This window comes from Danio rerio, chromosome 10, assembly GCF_052040795.2.
Source record: "Danio rerio strain M-AB ecotype USA chromosome 10, GRCz13ab, whole genome shotgun sequence".
NCBI lineage: Eukaryota > Metazoa > Chordata > Actinopteri > Cypriniformes > Danionidae > Danio > Danio rerio.
The window spans coordinates 46,214,600-46,235,163 of NC_141030.1; the positions used below are offsets into that span (position 1 = coordinate 46,214,600).

At 37.9% G+C, this 20,564-nt stretch overlaps 2 long non-coding RNA genes across 2 annotated transcripts in view; both read right to left on the reverse strand.

Moving 5' to 3' along the window:
* Window positions 1–599: 599 nt before the first annotated feature.
* The window catches only part of LOC141376473 (uncharacterized), a 61,629-nt gene continuing 41,664 nt past the window's right edge, over window positions 600–20,564 (reverse strand). The window contains exons 4-5 of the long non-coding RNA XR_015501567.1: window positions 6,129–6,298; window positions 600–964 (exon numbers count right to left, since the gene is read on the reverse strand). This is a non-coding gene — a long non-coding RNA (uncharacterized LOC141376473). The remainder of the gene's footprint in view (window positions 965–6,128; window positions 6,299–20,564) is intronic.
* LOC147835176 (uncharacterized) lies at window positions 11,934–15,263 on the reverse strand. The gene is made up of 5 exons (XR_015501665.1): window positions 14,456–15,263; window positions 14,226–14,364; window positions 13,642–14,046; window positions 13,319–13,600; window positions 11,934–13,181 (listed from the first exon to the last, which is right to left on the reverse strand). It is a non-coding gene; the product is annotated as an uncharacterized LOC147835176 (long non-coding RNA).

The window sequence follows — 20,564 nt, forward strand, 5'->3', positions numbered from 1 at the left end:
GGCGAATCCACTAGACGGCGATGTCTACATTTTTGCTGAACTGAATTTTGTTATTTAGTGTACGTTTCTTATATGTTTCAAATGATGAATTCACTAGATGCCACTGTCTACTTTTTTGCGAAACTGTAATATGTTACTTAGTGTACGTTTCTTATACGTTTCAAATGACGATTCCACTAAATTGTGCAGTCTACATTTTTGCGAAACTGAAATGCGTTTAGTGTTTGTTTCTCATGTTCCACGTGATGAATCCACTAGATGGCACAGTATACATTTTTCCAAAAACTGAAGCAAGTTACTTATTGTACCTTCGTTATGTGTTTTAGATGACAAATTCACAAGAGGGCGCTGTCTACTTTGTTGCGAAACTGAAATACATTATGTATGTTTCTTATACGCTTCAGATGACGAATCTACTAGACGGCAATGTCTACATTTTTCCTAAACTGAAATACGTAACTTAGTGTACGTTTCTTATTCGTTTCAGATGATGAATCCACTAGATGGCACTGTCTACATTTTTGCAAAACTAAAATACATAACTTAGTGTACGCTTCTTATGTTTCAGATGACAAATCCACTAAATTGTGCACTGCAACTACATAGTTTTACCTTTATTTTACATTACTTTCACCTCTTTTGTGAAACCATGAAAGCGTTATGTTGTTTTCCCGTTGATAATGTGTATCATTATTGTGAAAAGGAACAAAAGTGGTTGCCGTCATACTGCCCCCTAGTGTTCATTCCACCCAGAAACTGCAGTCCACCTGTGCTTAAGTATGTTTTTAGCTTCACAAAATTGTAAGCTGAAGCAGGTACTTCCAATGAGTCAAGTGATGGATTTCTGATGTGGAAATGAGAGATTCAGCAGTTCAGCCCGTAACGCCGTGTACCCATTAAACAGCCATCAGTGGCTGCAGTGTGATGAGTTTGTCCCGCCTCAGACGTGTCTCGTCCCGCGCTGCTGTAAGAGAAGAAATACGAAAGCGTTTGCACACGTGTTGAACCTCCCTTTTGCCATAATTAGCTGCGCTCTCTCTAAGCAGGCCTCCAGACCCGCGCCAATGTATAATTAACACAATAAAACTTTCAGCAGCACGTGGGAACAGGCACATTTTTATACCAGCCATAAATAATGGAGCGCAGTTTCACCTGGACAGGATGTAAAAGTCGAAGCTGTTAAAACACACAAAAACCATGAGGATGCAAAAGGGAATTATATTCATACCATCTGTTTGCAATATTTTATGCTTTGTAGAGAAGATGTGGGCGATCATCGAGTATTTAGGCATTTAACCCTTTTTTTAGACGGTCTTAGATAGCTACAAAAAGGCTAAATGGAATGAGATATAATATTACGAATAGTGAACGTGTGTATTTTAGCTATCTGCCAAAGACATACTTATTGTTAATAAGTGAAATTGAAATAATAATCCAAATGTTAGAACTATAAAAAATAAATAAAAGTGACAAAAACGCAACAAAAAGACTTGAATTAATTTAAAATGAAATGTTTAAATACTTTTTAAATTAAAAAAATTATAATAAGACTAGCAAATTGATCATTAAGCAGGAATAATGATAAAACAATAAGCAAATGAACTGCAAAAACCCAAAACAACCACTCTGGACACATAACAACACTCTAGAAGAAGAGGAAGACGAGGAGGAAAAGACAAGGGTGAAGAAGAATAGGAGAAACAGATGGAATAGATGAAAAATAGAGGGAGAGCAGAGTAATGAAAAGGAAGAGGAAGAATAGAAATAGGAAGTAAAGGAGGACAGTGAAGAGAAAATGAAGAGGAACATGAATAGGAAAAAGACGGAGAAGTGGAAGACAAAGAAGAAGAGGAAGAACCAAATGAATAAGAAGAGGAAGAAAAAGATGATGATGATGAAGAGAAAGAAGAAAAGGATGAAGTGGGAAAAGCATAGGAAGAGGAAGAAAAAGAAGACAAAAAGAGAAGGAATTTGAGGAAGACGAAAAGGAAGATGAAGAGGAGGAAGAAGAAGAAGACGAGATGAGGAGATGAGAAAGGGAGATGATTAACAAGTGGAAGAAAAAAGGAAGAAGAGGAAGAACAAGAGGGAGAAGATTAGGAAGAAGAAGAAAATGAAGACCAAGAAAAAGGAAAGAAGAGGAAAAGGAAGAAGAGGAGGAAGAACTAGAGGAAGAAGAAACAGTAGAAGAGCAAAAGAAAGATGAAGAGGAGGAGGAAGAGGATTATGGATGAAGAGAAATGAAGAAATGGAAGAAGAATAGGACGAACCAGAGGAAGAAAAAGAAGAGGAAGAAGAAGAGGCGGAAGTAGAGGAAGAACCAGAAGAAGAAGAAAAGGAAGAAGAGGAGAAAGAGCTAGACGTAGAAGAAACAGTAGAAGAGAAAAAAGAAGATGAAGAGGAGGAGGAAGAAGAAGATGGATGAAGAGAAAGAAGAAAAGGAAGAAATGGAATAAGAATAGGATGAACCAGAGGAAAAAGAAAAGGAAGAAGAGGAAAATGAACACAGAAAAAAGAAGAGGCGGAAGCAGAGGAAGAAGAAAAAGAAGAAAGGGAAAAGATCAAGAGGAGGAAGAAGAAGAACAAGGGGAAGAGGATTAGGAAGACGAGGAAGAAGAAGAAAATGAAGAAGAGGAAGAAGAGGAGGAAGAACTATAGGAAGAAGAAACAAGAGGAAAAGTCAAGGATGTTTGACTGTAGAGTTTCTCAGACTCCACTGGAGAAAGCTGAGAGTGAAGCTGTGTTTGACTGATGGATTAAAGCTGATTCTGCTCTGCTTCAGTTCTCATGTGTTCTGCTCACGACTCGACTGGATTAAACTGTTGAAGGAATGCTGAGCCCGATTAAAACAATTAGCCATCATATTAGACTGCTCAACACTTCAGTGCTGTAGATAATCTCCTGTACCACGCAGTGCCTCTTTCACTGTCTGTGGGTGATTTTGAACCACCAATTACTCCAGCATATGTTTTACACAGCGGATGCCTGTCCAGCCGCAACCCAGTACAGGGAAACACCCACACACACTCATTCACACACACACTCTCATACACTACAGCCAATTTAGTTCATCAATTCCCCTATAGCGCATGTGTTTGGACTGTGGGGGAAACTGGAGCACTCGGAAGAAACCCACGTCAACACGGGGAGAACATGCAAACTCCACACAGAAATGCCAACTGACTCAGCCGGGACTCGAACCAGTAAGCTGTGAGGCCACAGGGGGAACCACTGAGCCACCGTGCCCCCCTTTAATTTTGAAGTCAAGTTAAATTGATTTTACTTTTAAAAAACGAGGTGATCTTCACGGTGAAGGGACTGCTTGAGTTTACTCACATTACTTGAGGCATCATGTGAACTTCAGTTTCAGCAGATGAGGTGTTTTACAGTGCGCTCGGCCAAAGTCTTGCAGGTTAAATTCCTCAAACTGTTCGTCATCTGGTAAACTGCACTGTAATGGCTTTGGTTCACCTTAATCTGCTTGTCTGAAGTGGGTAAAGTCCAAAGCGATTGCTCCAAGTAGATTATAACCTGTCCTTTTAGAGGAACTAGCTTAGGATAGGCTGGTTCCTTTATTTTTCCACATGATTTAATGTAAACTAAAAGTTCTACAATAAACTGTAATGATACTTGCTTGTAAAATAATCACATGTAGTCATAAATATAGCATGTCTAACCTAATATGTGTGCATTTACAGTCATTTTTACAATTACAATTTATATATTCATTCATTAATTTTACTTCAGCTTTCCTTCAGCTTCCTTTTCTCTTAGTCTCTTATTCATCAGGATTCGCCACAGTGGAATGAACCACCAACTTATCCAGCATATGTTTTACACAACGGATGCCCTTCCAGCCACAACCTAGTATTGGGAAACACCCATAAACATTTACACACACACACACACACACACACACACACACACACACACACACACACACACACACACACACACACACACACACACACACACACTCACACTACAGCCAATTTAGTTAATCAAGTCCAATATAGCGCATGTGTTTGGACTGTGGGGCAAACTGGAACACCCGGCGGAAACTCACACCAACACGGGGAGAACATGCAAACTCCATACAGAAATGCCAACTGACCCAGCCGGGACTCGAACCGGCAACCTTCTTGCTGTGAGGTGACAGTGCTAACCACTGAGTCACGGTGTCGCCTAATTTATTTATTAATTGTATTCAAAATTTGTTAACATACAAATCCAATAAATAATGATTTCAGCCAATTATATTACATCATATAAACTACTTGCGTAAATAGAAAATAAACATCATTTATATGATTTTCAGTTAATTACAATTAAATGTTCACATTTTAAAAATATTTTAAATTAATATAAAATATATTCGTTTTTTAACAAATGATTCAACTTAAAAAAATAATTATAATACCAAATATTAATAAAATATATAATAATTAATACTTATTACTATTATTATTATGAATAATTGTGCTATTTGTTAATATTTAACATTTAAAATATATAGATATAGCAGTATTTAACATTTTATATATATTATAATATAATAAAGGCAGCTTACAGACGCCTCTCATATGTTGGATTAAGTCACATGCATTGCTCAGGTGTGATTTTCTCACAGACTTCAACAGAGTGTCATAATCTTGATGTTTCTGTGTGTCTCGTCTATCAAATCTGAGCTTTATTATGTATTCTCTATTGGATTCGAGTCAGGTGATTGGCTGGGCCATTCTACAGCTTGATTTTTTTCTCTGAGAGCCTCTAAGAGTCTCCTTGGTTGTGTTTTGGATCATTGTCTTGCTGAAATGTCCATCCTGGTTTCATCTTCATCCTCCTGCTAATGTAGATGTTGGACTGAAGCAGCTGATGTTCATTTACACTGAGGAAGGGCTGAGAGTTGCTGAAGAACTACTGAAAGATTTCAGCTGCTGTCTGGGCTTTCACTGCCGAACTACACCTTCCTTTCTGCATGTGTTTAATGCTTTCTTCCTGTGTCATTTCATTTTATTACACAGAACTTCATTTGTGAAATATTTTTTAGTTTTCTTTGCATATATGGATTTCTTTGGTTGCTATCAACATCCGAGGAAAAAATTTGAGTCAACGTCACCTTTAGAAACATGTTTAGTGTGAAAAAGGGTGACGTGTACTTATTTTTCCCAGTGTTTGTGTGTGTGTATATATATATATATAAACAGAGCAAGGACATTTTCACAGTATGTCTGATAATGTTTTTTCTTCTGGAGAAAGTCTTATTTGTTTTATTTTGTTATAAATAAATAAATAAATAAATAAATAAATAAATAAATAAATAAATAAATAAATAAATAAATATATGAATGGTGAGGCAGTGGCGCAGTAGGTAGTGCTGTTGCCTCACAGCAAGAAGGTCGTTGGGTCGCTGGTTCGAACCTCGGCTCAGTTGGTGTTTCTGTGTGGAGTTTGCATGTTCTCCCTGCCTTCATGTGGGTTTCCTCCGGGTGCTCCGGTTTCCCCCACAGTCCAAAGACATACAGTACAGGTGAATTGGGTAGGCTAAATTGTCCGTAGTGTATGAGTGGGTGTGTGTGGATGTTTCCCAGAGATGGGTTGCGGCTGGAAGGGCATCCGCTGCGTAAAAACTTGCTAGATAAGTTGGCGGTTCATTCCGCTGTGGCGACCCTGGATTAATAAAGGCACTAAGCCGACAAGAAAATTAATGAACATATATGAATTATTTTGTTATATACATCACTTGATAATTTGTTGAATTTGAGCATTTTTACAATTTTTCTAAAAATGAAATTAATATTTTAAACTGCATACAGTTGTATGTGTGTTTAATTAAATTTGAATGTTAATTGTATATGTATGTATTTTAAAAAAAACATTGTATTAAAAACAATTTAACATATAATAAAACATTACATTGAGTTTACACATACAGTACATCCCCTCTTCCTTCAGTCTGCTTGTTGTTTTGTGATTGGCTGCTGTTTTTCCTCCCACACATTGTGCAGTAATGATACGGCAGTGATTCAGGAACACCTCAGCTTTAGTTCACACACTGGGCTCTCACTGACACACGGTTGTGTTTTGCAGCAGAAGAGCAGCTGCTGGAAACTCGAAGCCACACTCACTTTATCAGCTCTGGCATCTGCAGGGCTTCCTCTCGTATGCAGGCGAAGAATTCAGCCTTTGTCCTCGGTGATGTATGTGGGCCTCAATCAGGTCCTGTGCATCCTCATCACAGGCCTGAGACGGGCTGGAGTTTGCTCATCTGAGGTGTCCGATACGCAGATGTGTTTGCCTGAATAATCCAGAGTAAATCACAGCTTCACACATTATTGTTCACTACTGCATGACTTACAGTGGGTCGAAATGAAACGCCCTCCTGTCAATTGTTTTTTTCTTTTTTAATTATTTCCCAAATGATGTTTAACAGATTCAGGGATTTTTCACAGTATTTCCTTTAATATTTCTTCTTCTTGAGAAAGTTTTGTTTGTTTTATATTGGCTTGAAATGTATTAAAACCATGTGAAGGTCAATACATCTACATTTACATTTAGTCATTTAGCAGACGCTTTTATCCAAAGCGACTAACAAATGAGGACAAGGAAGCAATTTACACAACTATAAGAGCAACAATGAATAAGTGCTGTAGGCAAGTTTCAGGTCTGTAAAGTCTAAGAAGGAAAGTATTAGTAATTTTTTTTTTTTGGGTACAGTTAGTGTGATATCCAGAGAGGGAATTGCAGATTAGGAAGTGAAGTGGAGACTAAATAGTTGAGTTTTTAGTCGTTTCTTGAAGACAGCGAGTGACTCTGCCGTTCTGATGCAGTTAGGGAGTTCATTCCACCAACTGGGCAGATTGAACGCGAGAGTTCAGGAAAGTGATTTCTTCCCTCTTTGGGATGGAACCACGAGGCGACGTTCATTCACAGAACGCAAGTTTCTGAAGGACACATAGATCTGCAGAAGTGAGAGCAGATAAGAAGGAGCAAAGCCAGAAGTCGCTTTGTAGGCAAACATCAGAGCTTTGAATTTGATGCGAGCAGCAACTGGCAGCCAGTGCAAACGGATGAGCAGCGGAGTGACATGTGCTCTTTTAGGTTCATTGAAGACCACTCGTGCTGCTGCGTTCTGAAGCAGCTGAAGAGGCTTGACAGAGTTAGCTGGAAGCCCGGCTAGTAGAGAGTTGCAGTAATCCAGTTTGGAGAGAACAAGAGCTTGAACAAGTAGTTGAGCTGCATGTTCAGATAAGAAGGGTCTAATATTATTAGCACTATTGAGCAATAATTTTTCCGCTTGTCTACAGAACAAACAACGACATGTTATTTTATGTATTTCATATTTACATTTATATTTGTGTGTTAACTCACACTTTCTCGTTTGGTAAATTGAACTAGTGTGTGGTTTTATGGTGTTTGTGTATGGGCATACACTCACCGGCCATTTTATTAGGTACACCTGTCCAACTGCTCGTTAACACAAATTATACCACTGCCAACATTCGGATCATAAAATCTGGGAGATCTTCACCGTGGATGAAAGGGGAACTGAAGAGCGGGGAGCGGGTATAAAGATGGTTGCGCATAGAGACTGAACCAAAAAGCTAGCCGGGCTGTATCAAAAGTCTGAGGGCCGGGGGGGGGGGGGGATTCCAGGAAACAGAACAATACGGGAGATGGGTGGGAGATGGGTCTGAAATACGGGAGTATTGGCAGGTATAAAATCTGCCAATCAAATGGCAGCAGCTTAATGCATTTAGGCATGTAGACATGGTCAAGATGATCTGCTGCAGTTCAATCCGAGCATCAAAATGGGGAAGAAAGGGGATTTAAGTGACTTTGAAAGTGGCATGGTTGATGGCGCCAGTCAGGCTAGTCTGACTATTTCAGAAACTGCTGATCTACTGGGATTTTCACGCACAACCATCTCTAGGGTTTACAGAGAATGGTCTGAAAAATAGAAAATATCCAATCAGCGGCAGTTCTTTGGGCGCAAATGCCTTGTCGATGCCAGAGGTCAGAGGAGAATGGCCAGACTGGTTCCAGCTGATAGAAAGGCAACAGTAACTCATATAAGCACTCGTTACAACCGAGCTCTGCAGAAGAGCATCTCTGAACACACAACATGTCCAACCTTGAGGCGGATGGGCTACAGCAGCAGAAGAGCACACTGGATGCCGCTCCTGTCAGCTAAGAACAGGTAATTGAGGCTACAATTCACACAGGCTCACCAAAACTGGACAATAGAAGATTGGAGAAACGTTGCCTGCTCAGATGAGTCTCCATTTCTGCTGCTCGATTTCGATTTCTGGTCAGAATTGGGCTTCAACAACATGAAAGCATGAATACATCCTGCTTGTATCAATGGTTCAGGGATTCAAGGAATAAGGCAGTTCTGAAGGCAAAAGGGGGACCAACCTGGTACTAGTAAGGTGTACCTAATAAAGTGGCCAGAGAGTGTATCTATATTATTTATATTTTATTTACAGAGTTATTATTTTCTGTCAACAAACAAAACAAACAATTAAATAAAAACTGACTGCTATACATGAAAAAATTGCCTGTATTTTTCTCTTTTCTTCAAACATTTGTAATTTCAGCTTGGATTGATTAAAGGTTAAAGGCTTTATAAATGTGTATTTTGTTTTTAAAAGTTATTAAAGAGCTAAGAATAAAATACCATAACAATCCACTTTAACCATCAGGTCTGTGGGTGTGGAGGAGACATGGACATTATTTCAGTGTTCTGCACTGACTCTAGTAAAACTCTAATGAGGCGAGGAGAAACACTCAACATGACTTCAGACTTGGGTTTTATTTTTAGCTGTTAAACATCAGGGGCATTGAGCAGATTAAAACACTACATACATCTGACAAATGAATAATAAAGTTTGTCAAGATTGGGTTGAGAAAGCATTACCTTCCTAGTGCAACAGAGATATATGCAGATATGGAGATATGAATGGATGGATGGAGATATGAATGGATGGAAATATGGATAGATGGATGGAGATATGAATGGATGGATAGAAATATGGATAGATGGATGGAGATATGAATGGGTTTATAGATAAAGATATGGATGGATGGGTATATGGATGGATGGATGGATGGAGAGATGGATGGATAAGATATGGATGGATGGAGATATGGAAGTATGGATGGATGGATTTATAGGTGAATATATGGATGGATGGATGGAGATATGAATGGATTTATAGATGAAGATATGGATGAAAGGAGATATGGATGGATGGATAGGTATATGGATGGATGGATGGATGGATGGATGAAGATATGGATGAATGGATGAAAATATGGGTGGGTGGATGGATGGAGATATGAATGGATGGATGGATGGGATTTAAATGAATGGATGGAGATATGGATGGATGGATGGAGATATTAATGGATTTATAGATGAAGATATGGATGAAAGGAGATATGGATGGATGGATAGGTATATGGATGGATGGATGGATGAAGATATGGATGAATGGATGAAAATATGGGTGGGTGGATGGATGGATGGAAATATGGATAGATGGATGAATGAGATATGAATGAATGGATGGAGATATGGATGGGTGGATGGAGATATGGATGGATTTATAGATGGATATATGGATGGGTAGATATATGGATGGAGATGTGGAAGGATCGATAAATTGTTGTAAAAATGGATGGATGGCGATATGGATGGATTTATAGAAGAAGATTGAATGGATGGAGATATGTTATGATGGATAAATGGATGAATATATGGATGGATGGATGGATGGATAGAGATATGGATGGATTTATAGATGGAGATATGGATGGATGGAGATATAAATGGATGGATAGATGGATGGATGGGTATGTAGATGGATGGATGGAGATATGGAAGGATTTATAGATGGAGATATAGATGGATGTAGATATGGATGGAGATGTGGAAGGATGGATAAATGGTTGGAGATATTCATGGATGGATGGAGATTCGAATGGATTTATAGATTGAGATATGGATGGATGGAAATGTGGAAGGATGGATAAATGGGTGGATAAATGGATGGATGGATATATGGATGTATTTATAGATGTAGATATGGACGGATGGAGATTTGGATGGAGATGTGGAAGGATGGATGAATGGTTGGAGATATGGATGGATGGATGGATGGATGGATGGAGATTTGGATGGATTTATGGATGGAGATATGGATGAATGGAGATGGATGGAAGATGGATGGAAGAAGTTATAGATGGATAGATGAATCGTTATTTGGATGGGTGGATGGAGATAGGGATGAATGAAGATATGGATGGATGAATGGAGATATAGATGGATGGATGGAGATATAGATGGATGGATGGATCGTTATTTGGATGAGTGGATGGAGATATGGATGGATGGATGGATGGATGGAGATATAGATGGATGGATGGAGAAATAGATGGATGGATGGATTGTTATTTACATGGGTGGATGGAGATATGGATGAATGGAGATATGGATGGATGGATAGAGATATAGATGGATGGATGGATCGTTATTTGGATAGGTGGATGGAGATATGGATGGATGGATGGAGATATAGATGGATGGATGGATCGTTATTTGGATGGGTGGATGGAGATATGGATGAATGGAGATATGGATGGATGGATGGATGGATGGATGGATGTAGAGAGATAATAGGAGGTTGCATAGGTAATGTGGGTGGTTAGGCAGTTGCTACATGGTTGCTGATTGTTGCTATGTGTTAAGTCTGATTTCTATGAGGTTGGAATCAAACTGGTGGAGTAATTCCACTGTAAACATTTTATATTGTGAAAAGAACTGATTCATAGGAGTCATTTGTTCAGGAATCAGACTACACTAATTGTGCTCTATGTAGTTTTGATTCTGAATCTTCAACGTTTTGATTCAGTAAAAAGAACTGATTCATAAGAGTCATTTGTTCAGGAATCAGACTACACTAATTGTGCTTTGTGCAGTTTTGATTCTGAATCTTCAGAGTTTTGATTCAGTAAAAAAAACTGATTCATAGGAGTCGTTTGTTCAGGAATCAGACTACACTAATTGTGCTTTGTGCAGTTTTGATTCTGAATCTTCAGAATTTTGATTCAGTAAAAAGAACTGATTCATAGGAGTCGTTTGTTCAGGAATCAGACTACACTAATTGTGCTTTGTGCAGTTTTGATTCTGAATCTTCAGAGTTTTGATTCAGTAAAAAGAACTGAGTCATAGGAGTCATTATTCATGAATCTATCTACACTGGTTGTGCTGTATGTGTTTAGATCAGGAAAAAGAAACAGTTTGTTCAGGAATCAAACTAATTGTGCTGCATATATTTCAGAAGAAGACTCATGAGTTTCATAAGAGCAACCTCTGAGCAATAAAACACCACAGTGGAATGTTTATGCCTATACAGCCATGCATAATGTATGAAGACAACAATGTGTGATTTATTATCTTAAGTACTCAAGAATTTGCAACATATTCCTTGATATAAATTGTCCTGCAGCTCCTAACTGTTCATCAGATTACAACATATGACATTTTGCAATGCCTAGAGCTCATTAATGCATGCGCTACAGTCCTCCAGATCTGATTGGTTAACAAAGCATGTGCCCTACTGGGAAAAAGATGTTCTCCAGAAAGAGACGCTTCTCTAGACAGATTGGCACCACGCAACCGACACTTGACATTCAAGTAATGCTCTTCAGGCATATTCACGCTGCCACAACATTACATAAATATTGCAAAAGCGCCGCATGTGGAGTCCTTATGTGTGACAATTACACAGCATTGATCTTAATAAAGCTGCTAACAGATCATTCAGCGAAGTGCATCAATCAGGCCCTTGAGTAAAAGTACAGATGCTCTAATAAAATATATTACTCCAGTAGAGGAATAAAGTCATCTGCTTCTATATTATTTTTCGTTTACTTGAGTAATTAAAGTACTTACAATTGGGTGTTTATTTAAAAAAAAGTGAATAACCAAAACATTTTATAGTCTGATAACCACATTGATAATTCAAGTAAAAATCTACAGATTTATTGAAGATTCACTCTGAACGGACCATTTAAATCAATGAGTTGATTACAAAAGACTCACTCTGAATGAATAATTTGAATCAGAGAGTTGTTAAATGGAGACTCACTATGAACTAATAATTTAATGAGTTGCTTACTGGAGACTCACTTTGAACGAATCATTTGAATCAGTAAGTTGTTTACTGGACACACACACAAAATTGATTATTTGAATAAGTGAATAATTTACTGAAGACTCACTCTGAATGGATCATTGTAATTAGTGAGTTGTTAAATGTAGACTCACTCTGAACGACGGATCATTTGAATCAGTAATTTGTTTACTGGAAACACAAAATGATTTATTTGAATCAGTGAATCATTTACTGGAGACTCACTCTGAATGGATAATTTGAATCAGTAAGTTGTTTACTGGACACACAAAATGAATTATTTGAATTAGTGAATCATTTACTGAAGACTCACTCTAAACAAATCATTTGAATCAGTAAGTTGTTTACTGGACACACAAAATGAATTATTTGAAACAGTGAATCATTTACCGAAGACTCACTCTGAACAAATCATTTGAATCAGTAAGTTGTTTACTGGACACACAAAATGAATTATTTGAATTAGTGAATCATTTACTGGAGACTCACTCTGAATGGATCATTTGAATCAGTGAATCATTTACAAGAGACTCACTCTGAACGGATCATTTGAATCAGTAAGTTGTTTACTGGATACACAAAATTAGTTATTTGAATCAGTGAATCGTTTACTGGAGACTCACTCTGAATAGATCATTTGAATCAGTGAGTTGTTAAATGGAGACTCACTTTGAACGAATCATTTTAATCAGTGAGTCATTTACTGGAGACTCACTCTGAACGGATCATTTGAATCAGTAAGTTATTTACTGGACACACATTCCAGTAGAGGAATAAAGTCATCTGCTTCAATACTGTTATTCATTTACTTAAGTAATTAAAGTACTTACTGTTGGGTGGTTATTTTATAAAAAGGTAAATAACCAAAACATTTCATACTCTGATTACCACATTGATAATTCAAGTAAAAACTACATTCACACACCGAGCCCCATTCAGATCAGTTTGTGAAACAAGTGAATCATTTAGTGGACACTTACTCTGCATGGATTGTTTGAGTCAGTGCAAGGTTTATTGGAGAATTACTCTGAACAGACCATTTAAATCAATGAGTTGTTTACAAGAGACTCTGTCCGAATGAATCTTTTGAATCAGTGAGTTGTTTACAGGATACTCACTCTGAATTGATCTTTTGAATCAGTGAGGTGGTAAACGGAGACTCACTCTAAATGAATAATTTGAATCAGTGAGTTGTTAATGGTGACTCACTATGAATTAATCATTTGAATCAGTGAGTTATTTACTGGACACTTACTCTGAACGCACCATTTGAATCAGTAAGTTGTTAAATGGAGAGTCACTATGAACTAATAATTTGAATCAGTATCGGTGAGTTGTTAAATAGAGACTCACTCTAAATGGATCATTTGAATCAGTGAGTTGTAAAATGGAGACTCCCTCTGAATGGATCATTTGAATTAGTTGTTTACTGGACACTCACTCTAAATGGATCATTTGAATCAGTGAGTCATTTGCTGGACACTTACTCTGAATGAATCATTTGAATCTGTGAAGCATTTACTGGAGACTCACTCTAAATGGATCATTTGAATCAGTAAGTTGTTTACTGGACACAAAATTGATTATTTCAATCAGTGAATCATTTACTAGAGACTCACTCTGAACAGATTATTTGAATTAGTGATTTGTTAAATTGAGACTCACTCTGAATGGATAATTTGAATCATTGAATCATTTGCTGGAGTCTCACTCTGGACGGATCATTTGAATCGGTAAGTTGTTTACTAGACACACAAAATTGATTATTTGAATCAGTGAATCATTTACTGGAGACTCACTCTGAATGGATCATTTGAATCAGTGAGTTGTTAAATGGAGACTCACTCTGAATGGATTATTTGAATCACTGAATCATTTGCTGGAGCCTCACTCTGAACGGATCATTTGAATCAGTAAGTTGTTTACTGGGCACACAAAATTGATTATTTGAATCAGCGAATCATTTACTGGAGACTCACTCTGAATGGATCATTTAAATCAGTGAGTTGTTAAATGGAGACTCACTCTGAATGGATCACTTGAATCACTGAATCATTTGCTGGAGACTCACTATGAATGGATCATCTGAATCAGTGAGTTGTTAAATGGAGACTCACTCTAAACAAATCATTTGAATCAGTGAATCATTTACTAGAGATTCAATCTGAACAGATCATTTGAATCAGTGAGTTGTTAAAAAGAGACTCAGTCTGAATGGATCATTTGAATCAGTGAATCATTTACTAGAGATTAACTCTGAACAGATCATTTTAATAAGTGAGTTGTAAAAAAAGACTCAGTCTGAATGGATTATTTGAATCAGTGAGTTATTTACTGGAGAGTAACTTTAAACAGGGTTTTGAATCAATTGGTTGTTTACCTAAGACTCACTCTGAATGAATTATTTGAATGAGTGATTTGTTTGCTGGACACTCATTCTGAACAGATCATTTGAATCAGTAAGTTGTTAAATGGAGACTCACTCTGAGTGGATCATTTGAATCTGTGAATCATTTATTGGAGACTCATTCTGAATGGATCATTTGAATCAGTGAGTTGTTTGCTGGACACTCACTATGAATGACTCGTTTGAATCAGTGAATTATTTACTGGACACTCACTCTGAACTAATAATTTGAATCAGTGAGTTGTTAAATGGAGACTCACACTGAACAGATTTAAATTGATGAGGAGTCTCACTCTAAACAGATCATTTGAACTGGTGAATCATTAACTGAGACTTGCTCTGAATGGATCATTTGAATCAGTGAATCATTTACTGGAGACTCACTCTGAATGGATCATTTGAATCAGTGAATCATTTACTGGATACTCGCTCTCAATGGATAATTTGAATCATTGAATCATTTACTGGAGACTCGCTCTGAATGGATCAGTGCAGTTTGTGAACTGATTTAACAGGTTAACTAAAAAAATTCAGCTTGTTCTCAAATTTAAGCCACTATCTCGTCAATTTCTCCAGTTAACATATGCAATAAATAAAAGTGCAATGTTTTGTTTTGGAATGTAGTGAAGTATAAGTGAAAGGTTGTGCTAATAAACAAATAAAGTACAAATACTTAAAATATTTACTTAAGTACATTAGTGAAGCAAAAAATACTTAGTTACTGTCCACCAGTGGATCAGAGAATCATTTACTACACCAGATCAAGTGTGTTTGCGGACACAGACACGCTTTTCCTGTTCAGCAGACAACAGTGCTGATAGCAGTTCATATCTGATAGCTTATCACACACTGAGACGAGTAACACTGAATCAAAAGTATGGATCTGGGTTTTGAGGAGCCATTAAAGAATGTGAACGGTCTGCTTCGTGTTATTGTGGATATTTTAGTTGGTGCACGGCGAATGCAGCTGCAGCTCGGCTCTTTAACACAAACCCACAGCTGCTCAGAAACACTGTGAGAAGGGAATGTTAATCCTGCTGGGGATTTCTTTTTTTCTGCACACGATCTATCTGCACCCAACCAGAAGATGGAACATGTGGCCGTTAATTCGTACAGCATCATATAATGTTGGTTTTCTAGCTTAGGTCAGGAGATTTTCATATTTCAGCTTGTTTTGCATCGTCTCTGAGACAGGAATAACATGTGTGATAGTAGTGATACGCTTTGTGTAAATAGCCTGGTTTTCAGCCTAACTTGAAGTGAATCATTTCCAAAGTTGGGGAGTAACTAGTTACATGTAACGGCGTTACGTTATTTATTTACAAAATTCATTACAGGTTCTGAGAAAAATGTGTAATTAAATTACAGTTACTTATAAAATGTTAAAGACTACAAGTGGGGTTACATTTAAATATGTTGAATGATATTAATCTGTTTTTGATATGCACGATGCCTTCTGCTAAGGTTTTCCGGTTTGAATTTGGGGTGCATTTCCTCTTCGCCGATGAAAGCATTAGGCTATTAAGACCAGTCTGAGAGCTGCCACGATGGCGAGTGATAAAAATGCATTTCATTGCTGGAAATAAAAATCACTTTACCCTGAAATCTGAGAAGAGCACAAACACAAATATGTCACATGTTTACTCCTTCATTGTGTTTCCAGATCAGGAAGATCAAGACTAAAGGCCATATATACTTACAGCAAACCTTTTTTTGAGAAAATCTTGAGAGAAATTTTCTTTTTGAGAATTTTTTATTAATATCTAGACCAAAGGTGTCAAACTCAGTTCCAAAAGGGCCGCAGCTCTGCACAGTTTAGTTCCAACCCTAATTAAACACACCTGATCAAACTAATTGAGTCCTTCAGGCTTGTTTGAAACCTACAGGTAAGTGTGTTGGAGCAGGGTTGGAACTAAACTGTGCAGGGCTTCGGCCCTCCAGGAATTGAGTTTGACACCCCTGATGTCAAACACACATTTTCTGATCTGGAGAAGTTTACACACATTTCCTTGGTATTTTTTAGCTTTGCTTTTAAACTGTATAACTTTGGTCAAATGTTTTGGGTCTCCTTCCACAAGCTTCTCACAATAGTTTGAAGGTCTGAAGGTTTGAAGTTTTGTCCCATTCCTCCTGACAGAATTGGTGTAACTGAGTCAGATTTGTAGGCTGTCTTGCTCACACAAGTTTTTTCAATTCTGTCCACATATTTTCTATAGGATTGAGATCAGGGCTTTGTGATGGCCACTCCAAAACATTCACTCTGTTGTCCTTAAAGCACATTTGAACTCATTTGGCAGTATGCTCAGGGTCATGGTGTGTTTGGAAGACCCTGTTGTGGCCAAGTTTTAATTTCCTGGCTGATGTCTTGAGATGTTGCTTCAGTATTTCTCCATAATGTTCTTTCCTCATGATGGCATCTATGCTGTGAAGTGGACCAGTCCCTCCTGCAGCAAAACTGCCCCACAACATGATGCTGCCGCCCACATACTTCACAGTTGGGATGGTGTTCCCAGGCTTGTAAGCTTTCCCCTTTGTCCTCCACTGGTCATTATGGCCAAACAGTTCAATCTTAGCTCCATCAGAGCACAGGACATGTCTCCTAAAATGAGTCTTTTTCCCAGTGTAATTCAGCAAATTGTAATCAGGCTTTTGTGTTGATTCTGGCTTGTTGATTCTCCATGTTGTCACACAAGGAAGCAGTGTGTTTGAGGTTTTTCTAAATACTATTCTACAGTTGTGCCTCCAATTAACTCAGATGTTGTCAATTAGCCAATCAGAAACTTCTAAAACCTCGACATCATCATCTGAGCTTTTAAATCTGAGGCAGAATAATCGTATTGTATGTAAACTTGGCTTTCAAGAAAAGTTATAACAATTTCTCAAAAAATATCATATTAAGCAGAACAGAAACTAATATGATAATCCTAACTTACCTAAAAGAGAAAAAAATTTAGTCACATTAACATCTGACTTTTTTTTTAATGGTTATGTGCGTTTTAATAAAGTGTATGTAAACTTCTGGTTACAACTGTATATGCATAGTAGACTTGTGAAGGGTCGCAATAGGCACATTTGATTTCTGTCTGCATGATAGAAACCCTTACCACTGCTTTTCTTTACAGCAGTTTTAATGACCGGTCTGCGTAGGCTGATCTTAAAATAAGAGCATTCCGGTTTTATTAGTCAATGAACACACTCATTAGTCAAGATCAGCTGCGTACAGCCTGCATAAAATGGCTAATTTTAGTTTAATAGTCATGTATATTAAATCTATTGAAAACTGGACTAACTGTTCAAGTTAATTGTAGCCATGTCATGTCAACAAACAATCCTGTCTTTGCTCTACACCCTTGCTTAATCAGATTTAGAGATTGCCCCTTCCATAATACCCCCTTTTCGATGATCACATAAACACAAGAAGTCTTACTTTAGTTTTAAGGAAGCTCACTCTTTTGTTTTTTTGTCCAAGTAGGCTCTTCCTTCTGCTTTTAGTCATCTACGAGTGAAACCACAACGATTTTAATAGCTTCAAAATGCTCCATCAATCTCTGTCTTGAGCAGTTGGCTTGGAGTCTAGGTTAATGTCACTGCGTGTTTCGGTATGTGGTTATCCTCCCTGTTTGGATGCGCTTTTCTTGACAGCGAGCGAATTACTCAATGTAACATTCCAGATGTGAGCTTTGTCAAAATTTCCATACGCCTGTACGCTCTCAGTGTCTAAAACTCACTCGAATTTGACATTTCGTCTCTCAAGATGTACGACCGCCGAGAAATTAGCACAACAGACGCCGCTGAAAACAATTAATCACCACTGCCAAACTCCACGATGCCTGTAAGACAAGTGAACGGCGTAAATGTGCAAAGATTTAGCATTGATTTTAGGTTTTTGAGTCGTCACTGTGGAGAGGGGTTTGGTGTTGTACATTTTATCTGACGTGTAAATGTTTACTGCTGCTCTTTAAGTGCAGAACGTTATGGTGAAATATGCAAATGAGTTAAAAGGGAAATAAAGCACTCAGTCAGGTTTCCCTTATTTTGTGCATTGGATTCCACTTTAATGAAAATTTATGAAACTAATTCGATTAATGTAAGCATTTAGCAGAAAACGGCATGTTTTACTATAGATTTTAGACCTAGGGCGCAGCCATCTTGGAATGTCGCTGTGTCTGACGTCACAGGGTTGGTTGAGGTCCCTTCGCTGAACAGAAACAATGGAAGTAAAGGAGACTGTAAAGCCTATTTAAACCCAATGCGTGAAGTTGTGGACGTGGAGCCGCTGCAAATACAAGCATCAGATGTGTGTCTAATATAAAGGTATAGATATTTATTCTATTTTTATTTTTTCCCCTTTTAAAGGGCCATGACACCCCCCACTTTCGGTTAAAGTCTACTTCAGAATTTTTTCAAAAGATGCATGATTAATGGGCGTGGAGCCCCGCGAGCATAGGGCAGGAGTGGGCGTGGCCAGCAGGGGAGAAGGGGAGCGAATATCTGTTGTTGTCAGTTAGCTCACAAATTGAGACAAACCGTGAGGAGACGCATGAGTTTATAGTTTACAAAGTCAGAATGCAAAGAAATAAACAGTAATTTAATGCCCTGCTACATTTATTATTCGTAATTTCATATACAGACAACCACAATTTATATCATTATAAAGATAATCGTGTTCATATAAACACTATAAATGAGGATTCTCCCTCAATACCCGGGTCTGAATGATAGATCTAATGCAGACTCAGTGCAGCAGGTCTCCTGACCTGTCTATTTTAACCATTAGTCCTGCTGGTAATCTGGAGGATTTAGGCAAACACAGCAGCACGGCGATGTGTCTGAATGCGAATGAACTCCTGATACAAGACAACATCCGCCATTCTCCAATTCTCGTGCTGCTCTCCCGACAAAAATGCTTACATGGCACACACAGCTTTGCTGTATGATCGGCCCTGACAGGATCGCGGGGAAAAACATGCAACAAACCCCGTGGATCATGGAAACATACACATACGAGCCTTCATGAACGGCTACTGCGTGCCCGTGGGTCCGTGTCTCACAGCTTGAGCTTGGCACTGGTCTGGCAGGTCCACGTGCAAAAAGCACGTGCTGTCATGCTCTCATGAATAATTAAGCAGCCGGCTCTTCTCATAGGATAAGGAAACTCCGCTTTGAATAATAATGAGAAACCGACGCGTCATCATTGCACTTGCAGTACTGCGCTACGTCGCCGATTTTAATCCCGCCCCAAAAATCATTTTAAACCCGGAAGCTGAAATTAGGCAAGGCAAGGCAAGGCAAGTTTATTTATATAGCACATTTCATACACAGTGGCAATTCAAAGTGCTTTACATAAACAGGAATAAAAAAGACAAGTTTAGGAAAATAAAATGCAGACAATAAAAATTAATAAAAACAGATAAAAACAAATTAAAATGAGTTAAAATAGGTTAAATTAGCTGACAAAAGCTCAAAATTATCCAGTTTTCCCCACAATTAAAGCTGAGAGGTGCTAACATTGTCTTAACTGATGCTAAACACACACAAATTTGTTAATATATAAAAAAAAAAAGTTCTCCAGGGTGTCCTGAACCTTATATTACAGATCATTTGATGCGCTTTGATTCAGTCTCTGTATTACGCTGCCTGACTGCCTGTCTGGGTTTCACCCATGATTGTAACGGACTGAACACAGAGACTGGACAGCCTAATTTATGATGATCCTCATAAATAAACCTTCAACAGATTACTTTTATCTTTGCCATGATGACAGCACATAATATTTGACTATATATTTTCAAAGATACTAGTATTCAGCTTAAAGTGACATTTAAAAGCTTAACTAGGTTAATTAGGTTAAAGTTAGGGTAATTAGGCAAGTCATTGTATAACAGTGGTTTGTTCTGTAGACAATCCAAAACAAATATTGCTTAAGGAGGCTGATAATAATCACCTTAAAATGGGTA